We start from the raw sequence: 10819 nt of genomic DNA on the forward strand, positions 1-10819 counted from the left end.
AGTTACTCTGTAATTCAGTGACATTGATTTCATTTTTGGATTTCCTAAAAAAAAATGTTCCATCTCCCAAATATGTTCATTTTAACTGACTATCTTCTGTATATTGGACAGTCTGTCTCATTTGTGCCTTACAGTTCACCTAACTTCCTTGATGTTTCAGCTAAAGTTTCACTGTATTCAAGATATCTCTCACAGCCCTGTAATCTTACAGAAGCTGTTATTTTGTGGTTGGTTGTTTATTTTCTTCTTATTCTCAGTGTTTAATTAACATCATACCTGACACATTGTACATGTTTAATAAATGCTTGTTGACTGAACTTGCAGGAATGTCCTTTCTTTTGCATTTGGGAAGAATAGACATACACTTTGTCCATTCTTGGATAATATGTTTCACCTGTGGAAAAGAAATTGCTTGTGTCATAGCTGAATATTGTACCATCAACAGAGAAATGACCATTTTTTTGGTATATAAAAGGAAACAGGAAGGACAGTTTATTATTTTTTCATACTTTTGTCTTTATCCTTGTGCTTTCCAGGGAATTAGGTTCAAATCAAGGGCATTGTGGTGTATGTATATTGTGTGTGTGTACATTTGTGTGTGTGTGTGTGATTGATGGGGAAGAGAATATTTCCACATTTAATAGTAAGAAATGGACTTTTTTGGGGGCAAGGGACATGGGATCTGAACCTGCTTCTTAATGATTTAAAAACTATGTAGATGAGAACCACTTGTCTTCATGCCTCACTGACATCTGCCTCTCAGAGAAAGATACTACAGAATTAAGGATAATGCCATCATCTATCTCAGAAGAGGAACAATAAAAGGCACAAATTCCCTCAGGAACTTGGCAGTTATTGCATAGGGGACAACATCATACAAGTGACAAAAGTTCCCAAATTTCTGATTGAATACTAAGTGCACATCCTCAGGGGTTGACTCTCTTTCATAACCAATTAAATGTACACAAGAATCTGGCCATTGAATGAAAACAATATTCTGGCCAGAACTACCTCCTTTGAGAGGGAATAGGATCATGTATATGGCTCCCAAATTTAGAAAATCCACAATGAACAAAAGCTAGAGTATGGGGGAAAATAAGTATCTAAACTGTGTTTTCTGTTGTTACTGTGAATTATTTAGATATTATGATTCTAGGTTAAATTGGGTTTGGCTGTCTAACATCTGAAGATATTTTTTTTTTCTGGAGAAGTCTACCCTTCATAGAACTAATATAACCCAGTAAATCATTGCAGGTTTAAGTGATTTGAAAATGGGATTCAACATAATGTCACAGAGGTGTCCGTCAATTTTTTTCCCCATATTTATACTTGGAAGAGAACTTTGAGGCTATTTAGGACAACTAACTTTACTTTATAAGATAAAAGGTTTGAAATTCAGAGAGAAGTTAATGAACTTGTTTAAGATCACACAAGTAGCCCTGAGTTTATTTTCCATTTGATGGAGCTATCAGGCAGGAGGACATGTGAATTGTTATAGAAAAGTGATACACACAGATAAAAGAAGACTTGTTCATCATTATTTATTGACTGACTATCATAAGTTCTTTATAAAAGTTTTGTATGTCATCTATGGGGTTTTATCAGTCCTTTGCATTTTTTACAGTTATTGTAGGATGGAATAAAACTTGTCCTGTAATCAATACTTACTTTCTTACATTTAATGCTTATTAGGCATCTGGCCACCCATTTATCTTTATATGTGGATATTAATGAGCTATTATATGAATACATGTATGTATATGTATGCATGTACATATACATACATACACCAAACATAAGTACATATACACATATGCATGTGTTTGTGTTTGTGTGTAACAGGATGAGAAAGTAAAAGAAATAAGCATTTATTCAACACTACGTACCAGGCACTGTGCTAAGCACTTAAAAAATAAAATCTCATTTGTGCTTCACAACATTCCTGAGATATAAGTGCCATTATTATATCCATTTTATAGTTGAGGAAAGTAAGATAGTGTTTAAGTATATTACCCAAAATCACACAGTTAGGAAGAATCTGAGTTGGGATTTGAACTCAGGTCATCCTGACTCTAGGTCCAGTTCTTGATCCTACATGCTACCTAACTGCCTCAGAGTGTTGGTGTCCAGGGGTGTTCAAAACCCTGAACCTCAAGGGCAAACATTAAGGGTCCTCCCTTGGATAAATTTGACTCAACCCTTCTTTCAGTTAGAGACAAGACTTATGAAAACATCAATTGGGGTTCGGGGAGGTTTTAAGAATTTGTGCTATTGAATAGATTTTTAAGGAATCTGAGCATTTGTGAAGCTTACGTTGACAAGTAGGCCAGATTAAATCTGGGTACTTTAATAGAGACAAGTTGGACCTTTAATACAGAAGACTGTGGGGTTATCTGGATGTAATCTAAAGGTGGGAAATAACTTGGGTGACTGGGACGTAACAAAGAAGTGGCCTAGATGGAATTAGAGTGGGAAGTGATCAGGGTGATCCAGACCTTGAAGGGCTGGGCTAGATTAGAAGTAACAGAAAATTGGAGGTTTGGATGTCAGGCAGCAATGAAAGGCCACTTGCAAGGATACCTGGGGATAGGTCAGTGCCTCAGGTAAATGACAGAGACTTGGCAATATGGGAAAGTTCAAGGGAAATTCGGTTATGGTGTTTCCAGGGCACACACTCCATCAAAAGGTGAGCTAAATTTAAAGTAAAGGTGAGAGAATCATAGTATGAAGGAATTCTGAGGACACAAGTACTCAAATGATCATGAGTCAGGCTACTTTTATTACTCACAGTCATGTAAAGAGTACTCCTTCTTCTCCCATTAGGCCCTAGCACACAGAATGATTATGATATATAAGACATTTTACAAGATGTGTAATCTGAAAAGCATAGCCACAATGGTGGAATAAAGATAGGGACTCATCTGAACTCTCCTATAAAATGCTCCAAATATATTTTTAAAATGACACAAAATAAATTCTAGAGCAGCAGAACTCACAAAAAGATGGAGTGAAACAAATTTCCAGGCTCAAACAATATGGAGGGTTGGTAGCAAAGGTCTGTTGCACAGGCTGAGAGAAGAACAAAGTCTAGCTCAGGTTGTGGCAGTACAGAATAGGCCCCAGCATTCCTGGAGCAGGTCTCTGAATCACCCTGAAGAAGTGGTGTTTTCCAGACTTCTCAGCCCACAGGCATCAAGGAAAAGTTAGAATGTTGGTAGGAAGGGGATGGCACACCTGGGTGAGAGTGGAGCAAAGTCCAGCTTAGGCAATGTCAGCATAGCTCTGGTCCAAGGAAACAGTAGCCGGCCTTGTGGGTGATTGAATAAGCAGTTACAGGGGCTGCTTCCTGTACTTTCAGCCCACAGACAGTAAGTAGGCTCGACAACTGGTGAAAAGGATAATACAGGATCTTTTTGCTAACACTGAGGCAGGAATCTGATACTTTGCCCATACTTGGATCAGGGTCACAGTCCTGGGTGGCATTCCCAGGGAAAAGAGGAGCATTAGTATAACAGAATTTCCAACACCAATGGAGAGGAGACCCTCCTTACAATTCCAAGGAAGAAAAGAGTGACTGTGGTAAGTCACAGACCAGAGTAGAGGCAAGAAGAATAGTAAACACCTTTCCTTAGGTTCTGAAACCTTGGAAGAATTGAAAATTTAGAGGTCCTTAGAAGCATCCCTGAAAACAGCTGCATGAAACCGTGAAAGCTTGGGACAGCACACCCTCCACCCTAGAAACAGAGACACACTTTAAAAAGTAGTTAAAAGTCAGGTAATAGGTTCAGAAAATGAGTAAACAACTATAGTTAGAAAAAAATTCTAACTATAGAAAGTAATTAGGGAAATAAGGAAAATCAAAATAAACCCAAAATATACCAAAGTCAAAGCTGCTATATACAAAGCCACTAAAAAAAAAAATCTGAATTGGCCTCAGCCCATGGAAGAGCTCAAAAAGGATTTGAAAATCAAATAAGAGAGGTAAAGGGAAAATTGGGAAGATAAATGAGAATTTTGTGAGAAAATTATGAGAAAAGAGTGAACAGCTTTTTAAAGAAGACACACACACAACTGGAGAAAATAACACTTTATAAAACAGAGTAGGCAAAAGAGGTTCAACATTTCAGTGAGGAGAATGCCTATAAAGCAGAATTTGCCAAATGCAAAAAAAAAAAAAAGATCAAGCTCAGTGAAGAAAGTAATCCCTTAAAAATTAGAATGTTGCAAATGGAAAGTAATGACTGAGAAATCAAAAAGCAGTAAAACAAAATGAAAAGAATGAAAAAATAGAAGATAAGTTGAAATATCTCACCAGAAAAACAAATAACCTAGAAAATAGATCCAGGAGAGATAATTTTAAAAATATTGAATTACCTGAAAGTCAGGAGGAAAAAAAGCTTGGACATCATCTTTCAAGAAATTCTCATAGAAACCTGCCCTAATATACTAGAACTGAAAAATACCTTTATCAGGGATGAAATGAAAATGAAAATAAACTTCCAGGAATATTGTAGTCAAATTCCAGAGTTCCCAGATCAAGGAGAAAATATTGCAAGCATCCAGAAACAGTTCAATTATTGTGGAACCACAGTAGGATAAAACAAGATTTAGCAACTTCTACAAAATAGTATCTGAGGGGATTGAGAGTTCAAAGGCCCTGCATTTCTGCCCTTAATAGCTGTATTTTGTTGTTGTGGTGGTCTCATCCTTTATGACCCTGTTTTGGGGGTTTTCTTGTGAGAGATGCTGGAGTGGTTTGCCTTTTCCTTGTTTACTAATTTTACATATGGTATAACTAAGGCAAACAGCATTAAGTGACTTGATCAACAACATCACACATCTAGTAAGTACCTGAGACCAGATTTCAGTGGAGGAAGATGAGTCTTCCTGACTATAGATACAACAGTCTATCCACTCTATGCCACCTAGCAGCTGATTTTTGCTACTGAACAAATTTATAAGGACTAAATAGGTGAACTTTAAGGGCAGTCAATCAACCGATGATCTGGACTGTGGGACTTTTATCAAACACAAGGACACTGATTACCTGAATTTGATGAATCTTGTTAAACTTAGTTCACTAACATTGCATTCCTAACCCTAAATGTAGGTGATCAAGCCAATTCTTGGGCACATAAGAATTTCTATTATACAGGTAGGGCAATCAGTGATTGTATATAGATTTAATTCTGTCAAGGTCTAGAAAGAGACCAATTGTCATGATGACAAAGATAATTCCCTCAAGATGAATTATGAGATGTATAATTTGGAGTTTAATAGTGTTTATACCTAATACAACATTCCCTCTGAAGCAACTCTTATGATACATATTTCATGCCTGAGATAGTAAAAAGGTGCTGTGAACTTTGGAAAGGTAGTGATGAGCCTGGAGTCACAGAGAATGCTCTAAGACTAATAGTTATAATAATATTTATCCAATTTTTAAAAGTGCTCTGTACCTTTTCCTATTTGATGCTCATAACAATCCTGTAAGGAATATAATATTGAACTAGACTTGGTAAGTTGATACATTGAGGCTGCGTTTAAGTGATTTGCCCAGATTAGAGTCACAAAATTCTTGACTCACAAGCCCATCATTGTACTCTACCACCTTGTTACCTTTATGTCAGAGTTAGTTGGGAAGAAAACTCAGATGAAGTGGAAAGTGCAGAATGAATAGCATGAAGGATGTTATTAAGAGGAAGTGACAGCAGTGACCTGCTTAAAAATATGGTCAAGCTGTATGAGAGATGGACAAGATCAAAGGAGGTATAGGATGCAAACTACAGAAGAGATGGATAAAGGACAAGAGACATTCATTTGCTTTACTTAGTTATTAGTTGTAACATTTATATCTCAATTTAAATTCTGCAGACTCATAATGAGGAGATATCTCATGATTGTTGTCTAAATTTATATATATAGAAAGTTCTTGCTTATTTGTTTCAGTCAAAAATGAGCCTAGCAATGGGGATGGGGGGAAGGAAGCAGGAGCGAAGATGGTGGAGAAAAGGCAGCGACTCAGTAGAGTTCTCCCAAATACCCTCTCCAAACAGTTTAAAACAACAGCTCAGAATAAATTTTGTAGTGGCAGAACTAACAAAAGAACAGGGCGAAAAAATTTTTCAGCGTAAGACAACATAGAATGTCGGCAGGAAATTACTGTCTCACTGGAATGAGAGTGAAAAAAGTTCATAATAGTTGAGCAACCCTTAACATTGGTAGTAGGTTTTAGGGTGACTGAATAAGTAACCTTATTAGAAACATGCAGAGGTCTCAGCCAACAGAGTATATGGGGATCAGAAAACAGGTCAGGAGATTACAGAGGGAGTTCTCCAGGCACTTGTAGCAGGACTCCACTGTCTTCTCCATGCCTGGTTCCCAGTCACCATTCCAGGGAAAAGAGTAGAACTAGCAGAAACAGAGATACTGGTCACTATTCCACTTCACCAAAGAGTGCTTATGGTCACTCAGAGACCAGAGCACAGAACAGGAGAGCAGTGACCACACCACTTTTTAGATCATACAACTTTGGAAGAATTGAAAATTATACACCCCCAGTGCTAGCTCTGAAAACAGCAGCACAAAAACCTGAACCTTAAGGACCACACTTCCTTAACCTGTGAGCAGAACACTACTTTAACACCAAGCTTAAAGTAAGAAATAAACTAGGAAAATAAGCTAATAGCAACAACAACAAAAAGAATCTGACCATATAAAGTTACTCACATGAGAGATTAAGATGCAAACTAAGAAGAAAAAAATTCAAAACTGCTATATGCAAAACCTAAAAGAAAAATGTGAATAAATCTGAGACATAAAAAGAATACACTGAAGCACTCAAAAAGTATTTCAAAAATCAAATTACAGAGGTAAAGGAAAAAAATGTGAAAATAAATGTGAGTGATGCTGTAATGGTCAGGAAATTTAAAGATCTTCCCTGCGGGCAGCTAGGTGGTACAGTGAGTAAGAGTGCTGGCCCCAGAGTTGGGAGAACCTGGGATTAGTTCTGGCTTCAGATACTTAACACAGACACACCCACCCACACATACACCCCTACACAGACCCCCACACACAAACTGGCCATGTCATCTTGATCAAGTTACTTAATCCCAATTGCTTTAAGGAAAAAAAAAAAGATCTTCCCTGCAGCTTAGTGAACCTCACTTGGAGCCCAACAAGAGAAGCTTGATTGGGGGAGGCTTGTTTTTCAGGAAGGCACATGCCTTTTGTTACTTTGTAATTAGGCAGTGGGTCACAAAGGTAGTGATGTCCTTTGACCCTGGAGGGAGAAAAAAAAAAATATATATATATATATATATGTGTGTGTGTGTGTGTGTGTTTGTGTACTGTGAGGTGAAGTTTTACTTTGGGTCTCACTTATAGGAAGAGTTGTGTGATTTGGCCAGATGAGATTGTGGGTAGACATTGAGCACTGCCAGTTTTTAAAACCCAGATTTTGGAGCTTCTTTCTCTGGTAACTTACTATGTATTTATGTAATGGCCAGACAGTTAGAAGCCCTGTCTGTTGGTCTGAGGAATTCTGTTATTTTCTTTATCTGCATTTTATGTCTGCAATATTGTTTATCCCTTTTGAGTTGTTTTCCTTTTGAAAAGTAGATAAAAGAACTTGTGCCAGCAGCCATCCTGAGTATGATAGGGTGCTTGCTTTTTCAGGTGCAAGAAAATCACTTTTTAAATTTTGAAAGCTTGCTAAAGGAGGCATAAAAATAGTGAAGAAAGTAACACCTTTCACAACATAATAGATCGAAGGCAAAGCCAAGATGGCTGAATAGAAACACAAACTTGGCATGAGGTCTCCCTCCCATCACTTCCTATACATGTTTTTAAAATGACTGTAAACAACCTTTAGAGCTACACAACCCACAAAGAGACATGGAGAAACAAATCTCCCACTGAAGGCAGCCTGGCAGGTGGACAGAAAGTGCCTATCACACAGAGCTGGGATCCAAGCATAGTCCCACATGAGACTCTTGGTTCTGGCAGTAGGGTGGCCCCATCCAGGGGAGGCCAGAGCAGACTTTAAAAGAGTATATCATTATCAGCAGTGGGAGTTACCAGACTTCTCAACCAATAAACACCAAAGACAAAGTAAAAGTTCAATGTGGAACTCTTTTGAAACAAGAGGGGACAGAAGACCATGGTGTGGCCCCTGCTTCTGGGGTGAGAAGTGGCCAAGGTATGGTGGCTATGAGACATCACCTCATGGCTGCCTCAGGAGCTCCTGGTCTGCAGATTATAGGGGGACCAAGCTACCAGAGGGTAATCACTTTTGCTTTAACCTTTTTTGAGCTGGATCATGGTCTTGGGTGGTTGTCCTGGGGGGTGTGGCCAGTGAGCAAGAGTTGTGGGGGATGTAGAGAGGGCACCCTCCTAATAGCTCTGGCTGCTGTGAAAACCCCAGGGATTTGGGGCAGATGAGCAAGCAGAGGAAGCACAAACAGATCATAGAATCCCTTTCTGGGGACAAAAAGGATAAAGGTATGGAGTGGGTGAAAGACAGCAAAGTCAGAATTCCAGCATCAAAATCATCTAAGAAAATTATAAACTGGTTACAGGACATGGAGGAGATCAAAAAGGATTTTGAAAATCAAGTAAGAGAAGTGGAGAAAAAATTAGGAAGAGAAAAGAGAATGATGCAAGATAATAATGAAAAGCGAATCAACAGCCTGCTAAAGGAGACCCAAAAATACATTGAAGAAAATAACACCTTAAAAATAGACTAACTCAAATGGCAAAAGAGGAATAAAAAGCCATTGATGAAAAGAATAACTTAAAAATCTGAATTATGCAGATGGAAAAGGAATTTCAAAAACTCACTGAAGAGAATAACTCCTTCAAAATAAGATTGGATCGATTGGAAGCTAATGATTTGTAAGAAATCAAGATGCTATAAAGTAGATCCAAAACATTGGAAAAAAAAGAAGCCAATGTTAAATATCTCATTGAAAAAAACACTGACCTGGAAAATAGATCCAGGAGAGATAATTTAAAAATTATTGGACTACCTGAAAGCTGTGATAAATAAAAAAAAGACAGACAACATCTTTCAAGAAAATATCAAGCAAAATTGTCTCGGTATTCTAGAACCAGAGGGCAAAATAGAAATTGAAATAACTCACCGATTGCTTCTTGAAAAAGATCCCAATAAGAAAACTCTTAGAAATGCTATAGTCAAATTCTAGAGTTCTCAGGTCAAGGAGAACATACTGCAAGCAGTGAGGAAGAAACAATTTGAGTGTTGTTGAAACACAATCAGGATAACAAAAGACCTATCAGCTTCTACATAGGCATCAAAGGGCTTGGGACTATGATATTCTAGAGGTCAAAAGAACTAGGACTAAAACCAAGAGTCACCTACCTAGCAAACCTGAATATAATACTACACAGGAAAATATGGTCATTCAAGAAATAGAGGACTTTCAAGCATTCTTAATGAAAAAAATAAGAGGTGAACAAAAATTTTGACTTTCGCTTACAAGAAGCAAGAGAAGCAGAAGGTAAACAGTAAAAATAAATCATTAGGAACTTATTAAAGTTGAACTATTTATATTCCTACATGGAAAAATGAAAATTGTAACTCATGAGACTTTTCTCAGTGTGAGGATAATTGAAAGGACTGTATACATGCAAACATATACATATATGTATTTATACATATATATACAGGAGGGTAGATGTGTGTGTGTGTGTGTGTGTATATATATATATATATATATATGAGAGTGGGCATATGTATATTCATGTATACATAGACAGAGGGCACAGGATGATTTGAATAGGAAGGGATAATCTCTAAAAAATGAAATTAAGAGGTGAGAGAGGGATTTATTGGGAGAAGGAGAAGCAGAGATATACATTATGGTAAACTTTTTCATATAAAAGAGGCAAGATAAAACTGGTACAATGGAGAGGAAGAAGGGGCAGCTAGGTGGCACAGTGAATAGAGCGCTGGCCCTGGAGCCAGGAGGACATGAGTTAGGATCCATCCTCAGACACTTAACACACACACACACATACACACAAACACACACGCAATTTGCCATGTGACCTTGGGCAAGTTACTTAACCCCAATTGCACTCCAAAAAGCAAAAACAAAAAACAATGGAGGGGAAGAGCAGGAAGGTCAAACGGAAAGGGACAACCTTATTCTTATTTAATTTGGCTTAAGGGGGGAACAACATATACACTCAATTGGGTATCTTACCCTACAGGAAAGTAGGGGGTAGGGGATGAGAAGGGGTATGATAGAAGGGAGGGCAGTTTGGGGAAGAGGGTAGTTAGAAGAAAACATTTTGGAAAATAGATAGGGTCAAAGGAGAAAATTGCATAAGTGGGGGGGGGCGGGATAGGATGGAGGGAAATATAGATTATCTTTCACAATATAGCTACTATGGAAATGATTTGGGTAACTAAATATGTACAACCTATCTTGAATTGCTTATCTTCCCAGTGGGGCTGGGAGAGGAGGGAAGAAGGGAAAAATTCTGGAATTCAAAGTTTTAAAAACAGATGTTTTTTTTTTTTTATTTTATTTTATTGTTGTTACATACAACTGGGAAATAAGATATGCAGGTACTGGGGTATAGAAATTCATCTTGCCCTACTAGAAAATTAGGGGGTAATGGGGCACAATATGAAAATGAACAGATTTTGGAATGTGGTATTCAGTAGGCTTGCTATTTTGGGGTGGGGTTAGGGAAAGATGGGGAGAAAAATTGTAGTTCAAAATTCTGTGGAAATGAATGTTGAAAACTCAAAATTAATTAATTAATTTTAAGAAAGCAAAAAAAAACC

Source organism: Petaurus breviceps, unplaced genomic scaffold (genome assembly GCF_028583685.1).
Source record: "Petaurus breviceps papuanus isolate PSGF00001 unplaced genomic scaffold, PetGlider_PUasm1.0 176, whole genome shotgun sequence".
NCBI lineage: Eukaryota > Metazoa > Chordata > Mammalia > Diprotodontia > Petauridae > Petaurus > Petaurus breviceps.